Source organism: Bos indicus, chromosome 4 (assembly GCF_029378745.1).
Source record: "Bos indicus isolate NIAB-ARS_2022 breed Sahiwal x Tharparkar chromosome 4, NIAB-ARS_B.indTharparkar_mat_pri_1.0, whole genome shotgun sequence".
Taxonomy (NCBI): domain Eukaryota; kingdom Metazoa; phylum Chordata; class Mammalia; order Artiodactyla; family Bovidae; genus Bos; species Bos indicus.
This window is the reverse complement of record NC_091763.1, coordinates 99,920,284-99,933,997: the sequence shown is the minus strand read 5'-3', so window position 1 is coordinate 99,933,997 and position 13,714 is coordinate 99,920,284. Positions and strand designations below refer to the sequence as shown.

Below are 13,714 nucleotides of genomic sequence, written 5' to 3'. Positions count from 1 at the left end.
AGGGACTCTCAAGGGTCTTCTCCAACACCACAGTTCAAAAGGATCAATTCTTCGATGCTCAGCTTTCTTTATGATCCAACTGTCTCATCTGTACATGACTACCAGAAAAACCATAGCTTTGACTCTATGGACCTTTGTCAGCAAAGTGATGTCTCTGCTTTTTAATACACTGTCTAGGTTTGTCATAGCTTTTCTTCCAAGGAGCAAGCATCTTTTAGCTTCTCAACCATGGACAATTCCATCCCCCAGAAGACATCTAGCAGTGTCTGGGGCATTTTTGGCTATCACAACTGGGTTGTGGGGTGCTACTAACATTTAGTTGGTAGAAGTCAGGAATACTGCTAAACTTCCTACAATGCACAGAACAGTGCCCCAAAACAAGGAAGTATCCAGGCCAAAATGTGAGTAGTGCCAAGGGTGAGAAGCCTGGTCTACAGGACAAATATGCTATGATCTGTTCTATCCAGTTGGCTCAGGAATTTGAGTCCACATGGCCACTTGTGTTCTTTTCCTGGTTCTATCATTGACTGGCCTTTGCCTCTGAGCAAGTTACTTCCCGGCCTATGTTTCCTCATCTATAAAATAGCCCTGGAGTCTCTGATCTCCATTTTCCTTCCTGCCTAAGAATCTATGGTTTTCACAGGGTCAATATTTGTGCTTTCACTGAACTCTGCTCCTGTGAGAAGAATATCTAGACCAAGGTCTGTTGATTCTGCTCCCAGTCGAGACGATAAGCTGCCTTCCTGTGTGGATCCTGAGTGTAAATTGGGGAGGGCGAGTGTGACCTCTGCCCAGGACCTCCACTAGGAGGTCTTTATCTAGGAGCTTAGTTTTCCCATCAGCAAACAAGAGACACAACCTGTCTGCCTCCCTACATCAGGAGGAAAGGCTTGAGTAAACGAAGCAAGACAGAAAATTACCCAGATGCTACTCTGGTAACCAAGTCCAAATTATACACCCCCCCACACACACACATTGTCCCCCCCTTTCTGGGGGGCTCTGAGGCAGTGAAGGGATAGGAGGGACCCCACTCAAAGCCAGCTCAGTGGCCTGGGGTGCTGGACTGGGGAGGGGAGGCATCAGTCCCTCTGTATGGTCTTTGGAACTACCTGAAGGAGGACCTTTGTCATCTGTCTCTCTGCAGGGAAGAAAGACTGGGATTCTTGGCCACTTATTTTAGGCACTGGGACTGGGTGTGAGGCAAGTGCCCTCAGATTCATTCTCTCTCTTTCTGTCTCTCTCCCTCCCTCCCTGGCTTCAAATGCATTCCCCAAACAGAAAGAGCCTTTCAAAGCTGTTGGGCTGGAGGACAAGAGCGGCTCTGGATCACAGGAGAAGCAATGCTCTGGGAGGAAGGAGAGAGGCTCCTGTCTGGCCCTAAACACAGGTCTTTTCACAGCTCCTGCGGTGCTGGCCTTAACCAGAAAAGCAGGAGAGGGAGGCAGGGCAGGGCCGGCTTTGGCAGCAGCACTGGGTTCTGTGTGGCTGCGCTTCCTCCGCTGGCAGCATCACCTCAGGTCTGCAGTCGGAGTCTGTGTCCTCCTCCCGCTAACCCAGTGCCATCTGACGTGGCAGACTGTGCGTAATGAACAAATGAGCCCTCTCTTTTTTTAATGGAAGAAAAATGAAAATTCAGAGACATTAAGTAACAGGTCCAAGTTACTCAAACTGCTAGGCAAGTGGACTTCTATTAGTTCTGTTTACTATTCAGTTTTCTTCATCGAGCTTATCAACAATCAATGTTCCTTAGTCAGTTAACCACATATTTTCCATTCTGTATTGTTCATTTTTGATTTTGATTTTTTTTTCCCTTTCTGGTATAATTTACATTCTGTAAAATGTACAGCTCTTAAGTATACAGCTCAATGACAGACACACATCCATGCAGCCTGCATCTGGATAGAAGTAGAAAACATTTCCATCATTTCAGAAAGTTCTTGCATGACTTGTTCCAGTCAATAGCCACCCTCACCACAACAGGTGACCACTTTTTTTTTTTTTACTTCTATCACCATAGTATAGTTTTGCCTATTCTTCAACCTCTTATCAACCTCATATTCTTTTGCTCAATATAATAATATTTTTTAGGTTTATCCATGATGTATCAGTAATTTGTTCTTTTTATTTGGGGATGGCATTCTATTCTACAAACAGACCACATTTTGTTTATCCGTTCTCCTGTTGATAGATATTTGCTTTGTCTTCAGTTTATGTTCACGTGATTTTTAAAAAATTAGTGTTATGTGCCTATCTCAATTCTCCACTCAGATGAACTTTAACAAAAGTCACCCTCCACAGGTCACAGCATGTGAGAGAAAAGAGCTGACCTTGGCGTCCTCCAATTCAACCTCTTCTCTGATTAAGAGCTGCTATCAAGCTCCTATATTATGACAATGTTTTCTCTGAACTGCAGAGCAGACAGTGGTTGCTTCCACACAGTTATAACTCCTGCACCAACAAAGACAACAGGTCTCATTCAAGTACAAGAAACACACCCATTCCATTTCTTGTCATCAGGCAGGAATCCCTCAGAAGAAATGGAGTAGCTGTCATGGTCAACAAAAGAGTCTGAAATGCAGTACTTGGATGCAATCTCAAAAACGACAGAATGATCTCTGTTCGTTTCCAAGGCAAACCATTCAATATCACAGTAATCCAAGTCTATGCCCCAACCAGTAACGCTGAAGAAGCTGAAGTTGAACGGTTCTATTAAGACCTACAAGACCTTTTAGAACTAACACCCAAAAAAGATGTCCTTTTCATTACAGGGGACTGGAATGCAAAAGTAGGAAGTCAAGAAACACCTGGAGTAACAGGCAAATTTGGCCTTGGAATATGGAATGAAGCAGGGCAAAGACTAATAGAGTTTTGCCAAGAAAATGCACTGGTCATAGCAAACACCCTCTTCCAACAACACAAGAGAAGACTCTACACATGGACATCACCAGATGGTCAACACCGAAATCAGATTGATTATATTCTTTGCAGCCAAAGATGGAGAAGCTCTATACAGTCAACAAAAACAAGACCAGGAGCTGACTGTGGCTCAGATCATGAGCTCCTTATTACCAAATTCAGACTTAAACTGAAGAAAGTAGGGAAAACCACTAGACCATTCAAGTATGACCGAAATTATACAGTGGAAGTGAGAAATAGATTTAAGGGCCTAGATCTGATAGACAGAGTGCCTGATGAACTATGGAATGAGGTTCGTGACATTGTACAGGAGACAGGGATCAAGATCATCCCCATGGAAAAGAAATGCAAAAAAGCAAAATGGCTGTCTGGGGAGGCCTTACAAATAGCTGTGAAAAGAAGAGAAGCGAAAAGCAAAGGAGAAAAGGAAAGATATAAGCATCTGAATGCAGAGTTCCAAAGAATAGCAAGAAGAGATAAGAAAGCCTTCCTCAGTGATCAATGCAAAGAAATAGAGGAAAACAACAGAATGGGAAAGACTAGAGATCTCTTCAAGAAAATTAGAGATACCAAGGGGATATTTCATGCCAAGATGGGCTCATTAAAGGACAGAAATGGTATGGACCTAACAGAAGCAGAAGATATTAAGAAGAGATGGCAAGAATACATAGAAGAACTATACAAAAAAGATCTTCATGACCCAGATAATCACGATGGTGTGATCACTGACCTAGAGCCAGACATTTTGGAATGTGAAGTCAAGTGGGCTTTAGAAAGCATCACTACAAACAAAGCTAGTGGAGGTGATGGAATTCCGGTTGAGCTATTTCAAATCCTGAAAGATGATGCTGTGAAAGTGCTGCACTCAATGCCAGCAAATTTGGAAAACTCAGCAGTGGCCAGAGGACTGGAAAAGGTCACTTTTCATTCCATTCCCAAAGAAAGGTGATGCCAAAGAATGCTCAAACTACTGCACAATTGCACTCATCTCACACGCTAGTAAAGGAATGCTCAAAATTCTCCAAGACAGGCTTCAGCAATACATGAACCATGAACTTCCTGATGTTCAAGCTGATTTCAGAAAAGGCAGAGGAACCAGAGATCAAATTGCCAACATCCACTGGATCATGGAAAAAGCAAGAGAGTTCCAGAAAAACATCTATTTCTGCTTTATTGACTATGCCAAAGCCTTTGACTGTGTGGATCCCAATAAACTGTGGAAAATTCTTCAAGAGATGGGAATACCAGACCACCTGACCTACCTCTTGAGAAATCTGTATGCAGGTCAGGAGGCAACAGTTAGAACTGGACATGGAACAACAGACTGGTTCCAAAAAGGAAAAGGAGTACGTCAAGGCTGTATATTATCACCCTGCTTATTTAACTTCTATGCAGAGTACATCATGAGAAACACTGGACTGGAAGAAGCACAAGCTGGAATCAAGATTGCCGGGAGAAATATCAGTAACCTCAGATATGCAGATGACATCACCCTTATGGCAGAAAGTGAAGAGGAACTAAAAAGCCTCTTGATGAAAGTGAAAGAGGAGAGTGAAAAAGTTGGCTTAAAGCTCAACATTCAGAAACGAAGATCATGGCATCTGGTCCCATCACTTCATGGGAAATAGGTGGGGAGACAGTAGAAACAGTGTCAGACTTTCTTTTTTGGGGCTCCAAAATCACTGCAGATGGTGACTGCAGCCATGAAATTAAAAGACGCTTACTCCTTGGAAGGAAAGTTATGACCAACCTAGATAGCATATTCAAAAGCAGAGACATTACTTTGCCAGCAAAGGTCTGTCTAGTCAAGGCTATGCTTTTTCCAGTGGTCATGTATGGATGTGAGAGTTGGACTATGAAGGGCTGAGTGCCAAAGAATTGATGCTTTTGAACTGTGGTGTTGGAGAAGACTCTTGAGAGTCCTTTGGGCTGCAAGGAGATCCAACCAGTCCATTCTGAAAGAGATCAGCCCTGGGATTTCTTTGGAGAGAATGATGCTGAAGCCGAAACTCCAGTACTTTGGCCACCTCATGCGAAGAGTTGACTCATTGGAAAAGACCCTGATGCTGGGAGGGATTGGGGGCAGGAGGAGAAGGGGACGACGGAGGATGAGATGGCTGGATGGCATCACTGACTCGATGGACATGAGTCTGAGTGAACTCCGGGAGTTGGTGATGGACAGGGAGGCCTGGCATGCTGCGATTCATGGGGTCACAAAGAGTCGGACACGACTGAGCGACTGAACTGAACTGACATGCAGGAAACATGCTCTCCTCTTCTACCCACTGGAAGCAACTTGAGTGAGGCCAGCTACCGTGGTAAGATGTAAATAAATGTGTCTACTCTAGCCAGCTCTCCTGTCCTCCATGGAAAACTATAGTAGTTTCTCCTTTGAGGTGTGTGGGAAAGAACCAGGCTCACAGAGGGACTGTGGACCAGGTCTCTGAAACATTTCTGGCAAATGGAGCTGCCAGTTCCTTCCATGAATTCCCATCACTCATTCTTCTTCCTTCTGCTGTTTGTCTAACACTGGCTCTAAACACGTCTGCACCACACCTTGTGAGTCTAAGTGTAGTGTGCACTGAAACTCCAGCACAAAGTCAGGCATCTGTTTAACCACAGAAAAGGTCTTTCTGGGCCATGCAAAGAGAAGACTGGAGGGAAGTTCCCTGGGAGTGTAGTGGTTAAGACGCAGCACTCTCCCTGTCATGGGCCCAGGGTTTAATCACTGGTCAGGATCTAAGATCCTACAAGCCAAGCGGAGTGGCCAAAACACAAAAAGAAAGAACGAAGATAAAAGCTTGGGAACAATCATTTGGATGATACACATAAAAAATAATCACTCTGCCTTAAGATTTATTCAACAAATACTGTTTGAACCCACAAAGATGTGAATTCCTAATGGCCTGAATGATTACTACTGTGCTGTCTAACATCCAGCCTGAGCACCCACCAGTGAAGTCCTCCTGTCTTCACACATTTCCTGGGATAGAACAGACCACAGGGAAGGATGGGGGCTGGGGACACACATTCCACCTCATTCCCTCTTGCTCTTCTCTCTCAGCCCTTGATCTCACCTTTCTTCCACACCATACCTCCTCTTCCTTTTCCTAATGAGTTTCATTTTCTCTACTAAGAAAAGGGAAGAGGACAATCAGGTGTAGATTTCATTGCTAAACAGCCTTTACTCGAGCCTTTCAGACCTCCCATCTTCCCTTTAAGCAGTCTGTCCCTCCAAGTACCCCCATGTGTACCCCAGGAACACCTCGTCTGCACCAGCTGACCTAATTCATCACTGTTTTCCCAGCTCCTTCAAATCGAGACACACACCTCCCACATCCCACCCACTTGGCTTTTCTAAGATAGGGAGGAGGTCTTCACGGATAGCTCAGTTGATGAAGAATCTGTCTGCAATGCAGGCAACCCCAGTTCAATTCCTGGGTCGACAAGATCCCCTGGGAAAGGGAAAGGCTACTCACTTCAGTATTCTTGGGTTTCCCTTGTGGCTCAGTTGGTAAAGAATCCATCTGCAATGCGGGAGACCTGGGTTCGATCCCTGGGTTGGGAAGATCCCCTGGAGAAGGGAGATGGTTAGTTGGCACCACCGATTCAATGGACATGAGTTTGTTCAAGCTCTGGGAGTTGGTGATGGACAGGGAAGCCTGGCATGCTGCAGTCCATGGAGTCACAAAGAGTCCGACACAACTGAGCGACTGAACTGAACTGAGTCAGATAAGTTGAAGATAGGGAGACTCTTCCCTGGGGTTCTAATGAGTGCCCCATGGGGTCACAGGTCACATCTCTCTCAACCTCACAACAGGCAGGAGTGGTGCCTATCTGTTACTTGAATTCCTTGTTCCTTTCCCTGGACGGGTCTCCCCCTTCTCTTAAAATGACGACACTGTGTATAATCAGCTGCCGACAGCCTCAACCCACCCCAGTCAGTCCCATTCCAGCCCCTGGCCGGCACCAGCTCTGATGGCGCCATCCAAAATCCGAAGCATTTTTCTAACCTCTCCCAGCTCTCCACCCACTTCTTAATCTTTCAAGAACAAATTCTCCCCGACCCCAGAATTTCTTTAAAAAGAAGGAAAAGAAGATGAGTTTCTTCCATTTTGACAGTTGATGAAATAAACTAGGTGTCAGGTTTTTTTTTACTAAAATCTGATTCAGAAATGAACAGCCCTGAACTGGGTTTGGATTTTAAGGACAAACCCAAAAGAGCTTGTGAGGGTTTTTTTGTGTGTTTTTTGTTTTTAAATTCCCCCAAAGTAGCCAGGAGGTGGATTTGCTAAGCTGTGGTTATTGGCATGAAGGATTGCGAAGGCAGGAAATTCCCTTCATAGCTACCTCTCTTCCTGAAGCCTGCTGGGTTCAGAGACTAGCCTCCTCCATGGCTACCTCTTCAGGGTTCCAGCCCGGCTACCCACTGGCTCCAACAATGACAGGCTAGGCCGATGGGCCACTTACTGTAAATTACAGCTTCATAGTGTAACTTCACACCCATTCATCAGATCCCTCCCAGGCAAGAGTTCAGGGAAGAAGATGGGATTTAACTCACAGACAAACTAACCACTTCCTCCATAAAATTTCAGCACTGTCCTCCTTCTGTGGAATCTAGTCAAAGAGCAGCCAAGATGCCCACCCCAGAGAACTTTCCATTCTGAGAAATTCCTTCTAAATCTTTCATGCCTACCTCCCCAGAAAACACACACACACTACATTCGCCTAGCTGTAACAAACATTCCAAAAACCTCAGTGGATTAACATACTGAAGAGTTATCTGTCTCTCATGTTTTAACACCTGCTTACCAAAAATTGCCTTGATTGTGAATTTCGTTCTAAATTATGTCTTGCCTTCTGGTCATAATTCTTGGAGGAATTGTGACTTATACACTTTCATGTAACTGAGATGTCCCTCTTTACAGTCTGTAGTCCAAATAGCAAACCTCAACCACGCCTCAGGTGGTAGTAGCTGGAAATCCAGTTTGTATTTTCCAAAGCCCCAACTCCTTTTCTCTATATATCCAAAAACATCTGAGTTCTTATTAGTATGTAGGTAGGGGATAGAGGAAGAGAAAATGCAAAGGAAATGAGAAGCCTTGGGAAAGTTGGCACGGGTCAAACTTTATTTAGTCCACTCTAGCTCTGCTAACATCAGTGGCAGCCTAGTGGCTGGGGAAGAGTTTTATTTCCATGATTGTAGAGTTAAAATAAGCAAAGTGCCTCTTGGAACCCACCCCTGGACTAGGCTCAGTCAAGAAACTACACCAGAGGGAGGAAGATTTGGAGGAAAGTGATCAGAAGATACAAAATTTCAGTTATAAAACAAATAAATACTAAAGATGTAATGTGCAACATGATGACTACAGTTAACACTGCTCTGTGATATATGGAAAAGTTGGTAAGGGAGTTGATTCTAAGAGTTCTCATCACAAAGAGAATATTTTTGCTTTTTTTTCTTTTTATTGTATCTACAAAATCACTGCAGATGGTGATTACAGCCATGAAATTAAAAGATGCTTACTCCTTGGAAGGAAAGTTATGACCAACCTAGATAGCATATTGAAAAGCAGAGACATTACTTTGCCAACAAAGGTCCATCTAGTCAAGGCTATGGTTTTTCTAGTGGTCATATATGGATGAGAGAGTTGGACTGTGAAGAAAGCTGAGTGCCGAAGAATTGATGCTTTTGAACTGTGGTGTTGGAGAAGACTCTTGCAAGTCCCTTGGACTGCAAGGAAATCCAACCAGTCCATTCTGAAAGAGATAAGCCCTGGGATTTCTTTGGAAGGACTGATGCTGAAGCTGAAACTCCAATACTTTGGCCACCTCATGCGAAGAGTTGACTCATTGGAAAAGACCCTGATGCTGGGAGGGATTGTGGGCAGGAGGAGAAGGGGACGACAGAGGATGAGATGGCTGGATGTCATCACCGACTCAATGGACGTGAGTTTGAATGAACCCTGGGATTTGGTGATGGACAGGGAGGCCTGGCATGCTGTGATTCATGGGGTCGCAAGGAGTCGGACACGACTGAGCAACTGAACTAAACTGATATGAGATGATAAATGTTAATTAATTGTGATAATCAGTTCACAATATATATAAGTCAATTATGCTGTACACCTTAAACTTATACTGTGATGTATGTCAATGGCTTCTCAGTAAAACTATGAAAAAAAGAAAACCACAGCATCAGGAATCTGTACTCAATGCCCTGTGGTGACCTAAATGGGAAGGAAATCCAAAAAAGAGGGAACATATATGCACATTAAAAAGCAGAGACATCACTTTGCCAACAAAGGTCCATATAGTTAAAGCTATGGTTTTTCTAGTAGTCATGTATAGATGCAAGAGTTGGACCATAAAGAAGGCTGAGAGCCAAAGAATTGATGCTTTCATACTGTGATGCTGGAGAAGACTCTTGAGAGTCCTTTGGACAGCAAGGAGATCTAACAAATTAATCCTAAAGGACATCAACCCTGAATATTCATGGGAAGGACTAATGCTGGAAGCTGACACTCCAATTTTTTGGCCACCTGACATGAAGACCCAACTCATGGAAAAGACCTTAAAGTTAGGAAAGACTGAAGGCAAAAGGAGAAGGGGCAGCAGAGGATGAGATAGTTGGATGGCATCACCGAATCAATGGACAGGAATTTGAGCAAGCTCCTGGAGATGGTGAAGGACTGGGGAGCCTGGTGTGCTGCAGTCCAGGGGGTCACAGAGTCAGACACGACTTAGCAACTAAACAATGAACAACAGCAATATGTATATGGATGACTGATTCATTTTGCTGTACAGTAGAAACCAACACAACACTGTAAAGCAACTCCACTCCAATAAAAATTAATACATATGTAAAAAAAGAAAACTACACCAAAACTCTGAGCTTGTCTCCCAAGTACTCCTTCATCTGCTTCTCAGCTACTACTGGAGAACTAAGTCAGGATGGGATCCAGCAACCACCTCTGGACCCAGAACCATTACCCCTTTGTCTCCAGCCTAACTCGGATGGACCCATCAGATCTCTCTCTCTCTCTCTCACTTTGAGAATCCAGTTGCCCACCCCTGCAACTGGCTGTGATTAGAGCCTCATGGTGCCAAACACAGTGGATCTCCCTAATTCTGCAGTCAAGTGCTCTGCCTTGAGCTATACCCCTTTCTCCCTAATTCTGAATTTCAGGAGGAAGGCACAAATATATACAACAGATTGTATTAATGTTTACCAAACATTCCATTCTTCCATCCTATGGGAGAATTACACATTCTTGCCCTGCTGAACTCAGGAATTTCCCCATGACTTGTTTTAGCCACTGAAATATGGGAGGAATTGAAATGTGGGACGTGTGTCCCTTTGGAGCAGAAACTGTAAGAACCAGAGTGTGGTTTGCCTGAACCTTTTTTCCTCTGCTATGATGGCCAAGGAGTGCTTCATATAGAAGCTGCTCCACTAGTCAGGATCCCCAGACATCAAGAAGTCAAGCCATGGCCAACTCAGGATATATAGGTCACATGAATGAGAAATAAATTTGTATTATTGCTGTTGGGAGTCACTGGAAGTTTGGGGTTATTTGTTAAAGCAGCATAACCTTGCAAATTCTAACTAATATCCAGTTCTTCTCTCCCTGAGTACCCAGGGATCCTTGTGCAAATGAGACCACCTTCTCCCCAGAGCATTTCACACCAAAAGAGGCTTCTCCAAGAATTCATTTTGCATCTCCTCTCCAAGTCTCCTGCCTGCTTTACATCTGTTTAGTAAATGAGGAGTCTCAACATGTGCCTTGAGGTACCCTTCAGCTTCAACTTCTACAGAAAGTGTTTGGTGGTAAAATTTGCTAAAAAGGGGGGAAAAATAATCTCTCATAAGGCAGAGCCACTGCTTCTGTTTTCCCCAGAGTGGCTTATACACAGTGGACACCAATGAATGCTTGTCATCTGGGATAATTCTGAGAAGAATTCACAGCATTCTTAGCATAGTTAGAAAACTTGAGTGATGGATGGGAACACCAAGAATTTTCCATCCAAATCTCTACTCACGCCATGGCCCTATTTTAACAACCTTCCTTCTGGCACTGGGAAAAGTTGAGGGCAGGAGGAGAAAGGGGTGACAGCAGATGAGTTGGTTGGATGATGTCACTGACTCAATGGACATGAGTTTGAGCAAACTCCAGTGTATAGTAGACAGAAGCCAGGCGTGCTGCTGTCCATGGGGTCACAAAGGGTCAGAAATGACTAAGCAACTGAACAACAACTCTAAACAAACAAATAATCCTAGAAGCAAAGAGTATGACTAGTTACTTTTGATCTGAGAAAGACAAAGATCCCAGACAGGGCAGGTCAAGCTACCTGATGGAGAATGGAGATTATGCAAGTCATCATGTCTACACAAAGCTGAACCGATCATCACATAGCAGATGTTCTCATGACACAGAAACCAGCATCAGAAGCTCTGCCAGTACAGCCTGGTCTTGACAGTATTTACACCAGAGGAGAGGTCTAACCCCTTTGGTTCAACTAGGCCATCAACTGGTGGGCTACTTTGATGCGCCTATGTCACTCACTGCTCTGGCTGGCAGCACCTGGCCGCTGAGGCCCCACGTGGACACGGGAGCTGAATCAGCCCAGTGCTCCTCTCGGCCAGTGCACATAGCTGGGGGGTGGGTGGGGGACCAGCCTGGCCTGCCTAGCATGAGCCTGCATGTACGACTGAGTCACTCCAGTTGGCATCCCTCAAGGGCCAACAATGTTTCTGCTTCGGAGGCTGGCACTTCATAATTACAGCTGTGTTTCTGTTGTACCAAATTACCTCACTTAAGAGCCTGAAAATAGCATCCAGACTGAAGGTGCTGGTTGCACAAAGAGGGAAGCTTCGCAAGACTCAGAACCTGGGTGCTGAGCCAGAGGGCAGGGCTGGAAGCTACACCCAAAGTCCTAACGGAGAGAATCCTATGACTCCTCTCTTCTCTCCTCGTGATGGAAACAGAACAGTGCCACGAAATCGTCCACTCCCAAACTGGAAATGAGAACTACCCTGCAGTTCTGTCTCCGTCTTCATTCATTCACTCATTCACGTATTCAATATCTTTATGTACTTCCTCTATGGAACCTACTCACCTTGCCCTCCAGATCACTCCCCTGACCCCTTTGCCCTGTGCCTGGGAGACTGACTTCCACAGACCACATCACCAAGCTCCCTTGCCCTCTAACTGCCAGATGGGCTAGGCTAATGGGAGCAGGAGAAGGAAATTAGGAAGTGGGAGAGGTGCAAAGTCAAAGTGGTAACTCCCCTGTTCCCTTCCTGCTGGGCCAGGTTTTGCAGTAGTTGAATTCTGCTACCTGGGCCACAGCTCCTGGCAGGTGGTCCCTCTGCTAAGATCACTGCAGAGTTCAAATCGTCATCTTCTCCCTTCAGGCCCAGAAGGAGTATATGAATTGTCTAGGGATGTTATAACAAAGTCCCACAAACTAGGTGGCCGAAAACAGTAGAAATGTAAAGCCTCACAGTTCTGAAAGCTAGAAGTCTGAAATCAAGTTGTTAACAAGGCCATGCCTCCTTGAAACTTGTAGAGGAACTTTCTCGTGTCTTCTAGCCTCTGGTGGTTACCAACAATCTTTGGCATCCCTGGCTTATAGGTACATCATTCCAATCTCTGTCCCCATTACCACGTGGCTGTCTTCTCCCTGGGTGTGTCTGTGTGAGTCTCCTCTTATGAGGACACCAGTCAGACTGGATGAGAACCCACCCTAATGACCTCATCTTCCCTTGACTACATCTGCAAAGGCCCTATTTCCAAATAAGATCACATTCACAGAACCTGGGACTTAGGACTTCAGACTTTCTTGGGTGACCTATTGGGATAACAACCTCCCACCGTGGCCAGTCCCCAACCTGGGACTGTTCCAATAGTCCTTTTACTCCTTTATAAACAATTCCTTCATTCTCATCTTTTCCAATTCCTTTTTAGAAAGTGCCATCTGTTTCCTGCCAGGACTCTGACTGAGACCTCTATTGCCTGGCTGCCCTAGGGAACCTAGTAGGTGCCAGAAGGTACCAGAAATACAAAGATGGGCGAACACTACACTGTCCTGCCTTCATAGGGTGCACAGTCTGCCATTTAATCAGCTCAATCAAAATATCACAGAGTAACAGTGCAGCTGGGATGCGATTCAAAGGAGAGGTTCACAGCGCCTTGGACATGCTTAATCGGGAGAGAAAATGTAGTCAGGGAGGTCAGGCAGGGCTTCCCAGGGAGAGGGGCCCTGCTGCAGCCAGAATGTGGAGGATGAGTGGAGTCAACCTGATAAAGAGGGGGCCTTGCCTACACATCCCCACTGGGGCCAAAGGAGAGGACCCAGAAGAGGGGAGTCAGTGTCTCCATTTCCCTCCAATGGCAGATCTACCTTCACTCATATCCCAGTCCAGACACAGGTGACTTCTCTTCAGGAAGGATAAACACCCTCTTCCATCCTCACAGCTGCAGACCTCAGCAGAGAACCCCGGGGCATTGAGAGCTCCCAAGTCAGGGAGTAAGAGCCCACCCCCAGGGCTACAGGTAAAGAGCAGCAGCATGTCACGGAGGGCACAACAGGGAACAAGCACCCCAGAAACCAAGAAACAGAACCAACAGAGATGCCCAGCACGCACCTCAGCCTCGACAGGTCCAGTATTAAAATCACAGCATCCGTCTGTTCCCAGTTTCACTGGGGTCACCCCAGAACTCCTCATCTGCTCCTCCTCTGAGAAATCATATGTGTTTCTGATTTTACCTCCTCAATCTTTTTTTAAAGTGTA

At 45.2% G+C, this 13,714-nt stretch overlaps 1 long non-coding RNA gene across 1 annotated transcript in view; it reads left to right on the top strand.

Annotated features, from left to right (window-relative positions):
- The window catches only part of LOC139182765 (uncharacterized), a 34,004-nt gene extending 22,489 nt beyond the window's left edge, over nucleotides 1-11,515 (top strand). The window contains exon 3 of the long non-coding RNA XR_011566321.1: nucleotides 2,299-11,515. This is a non-coding gene — a long non-coding RNA (uncharacterized lncRNA). The remainder of the gene's footprint in view (nucleotides 1-2,298) is intronic.
- Nucleotides 11,516-13,714: the final 2,199 nt, after the last annotated feature.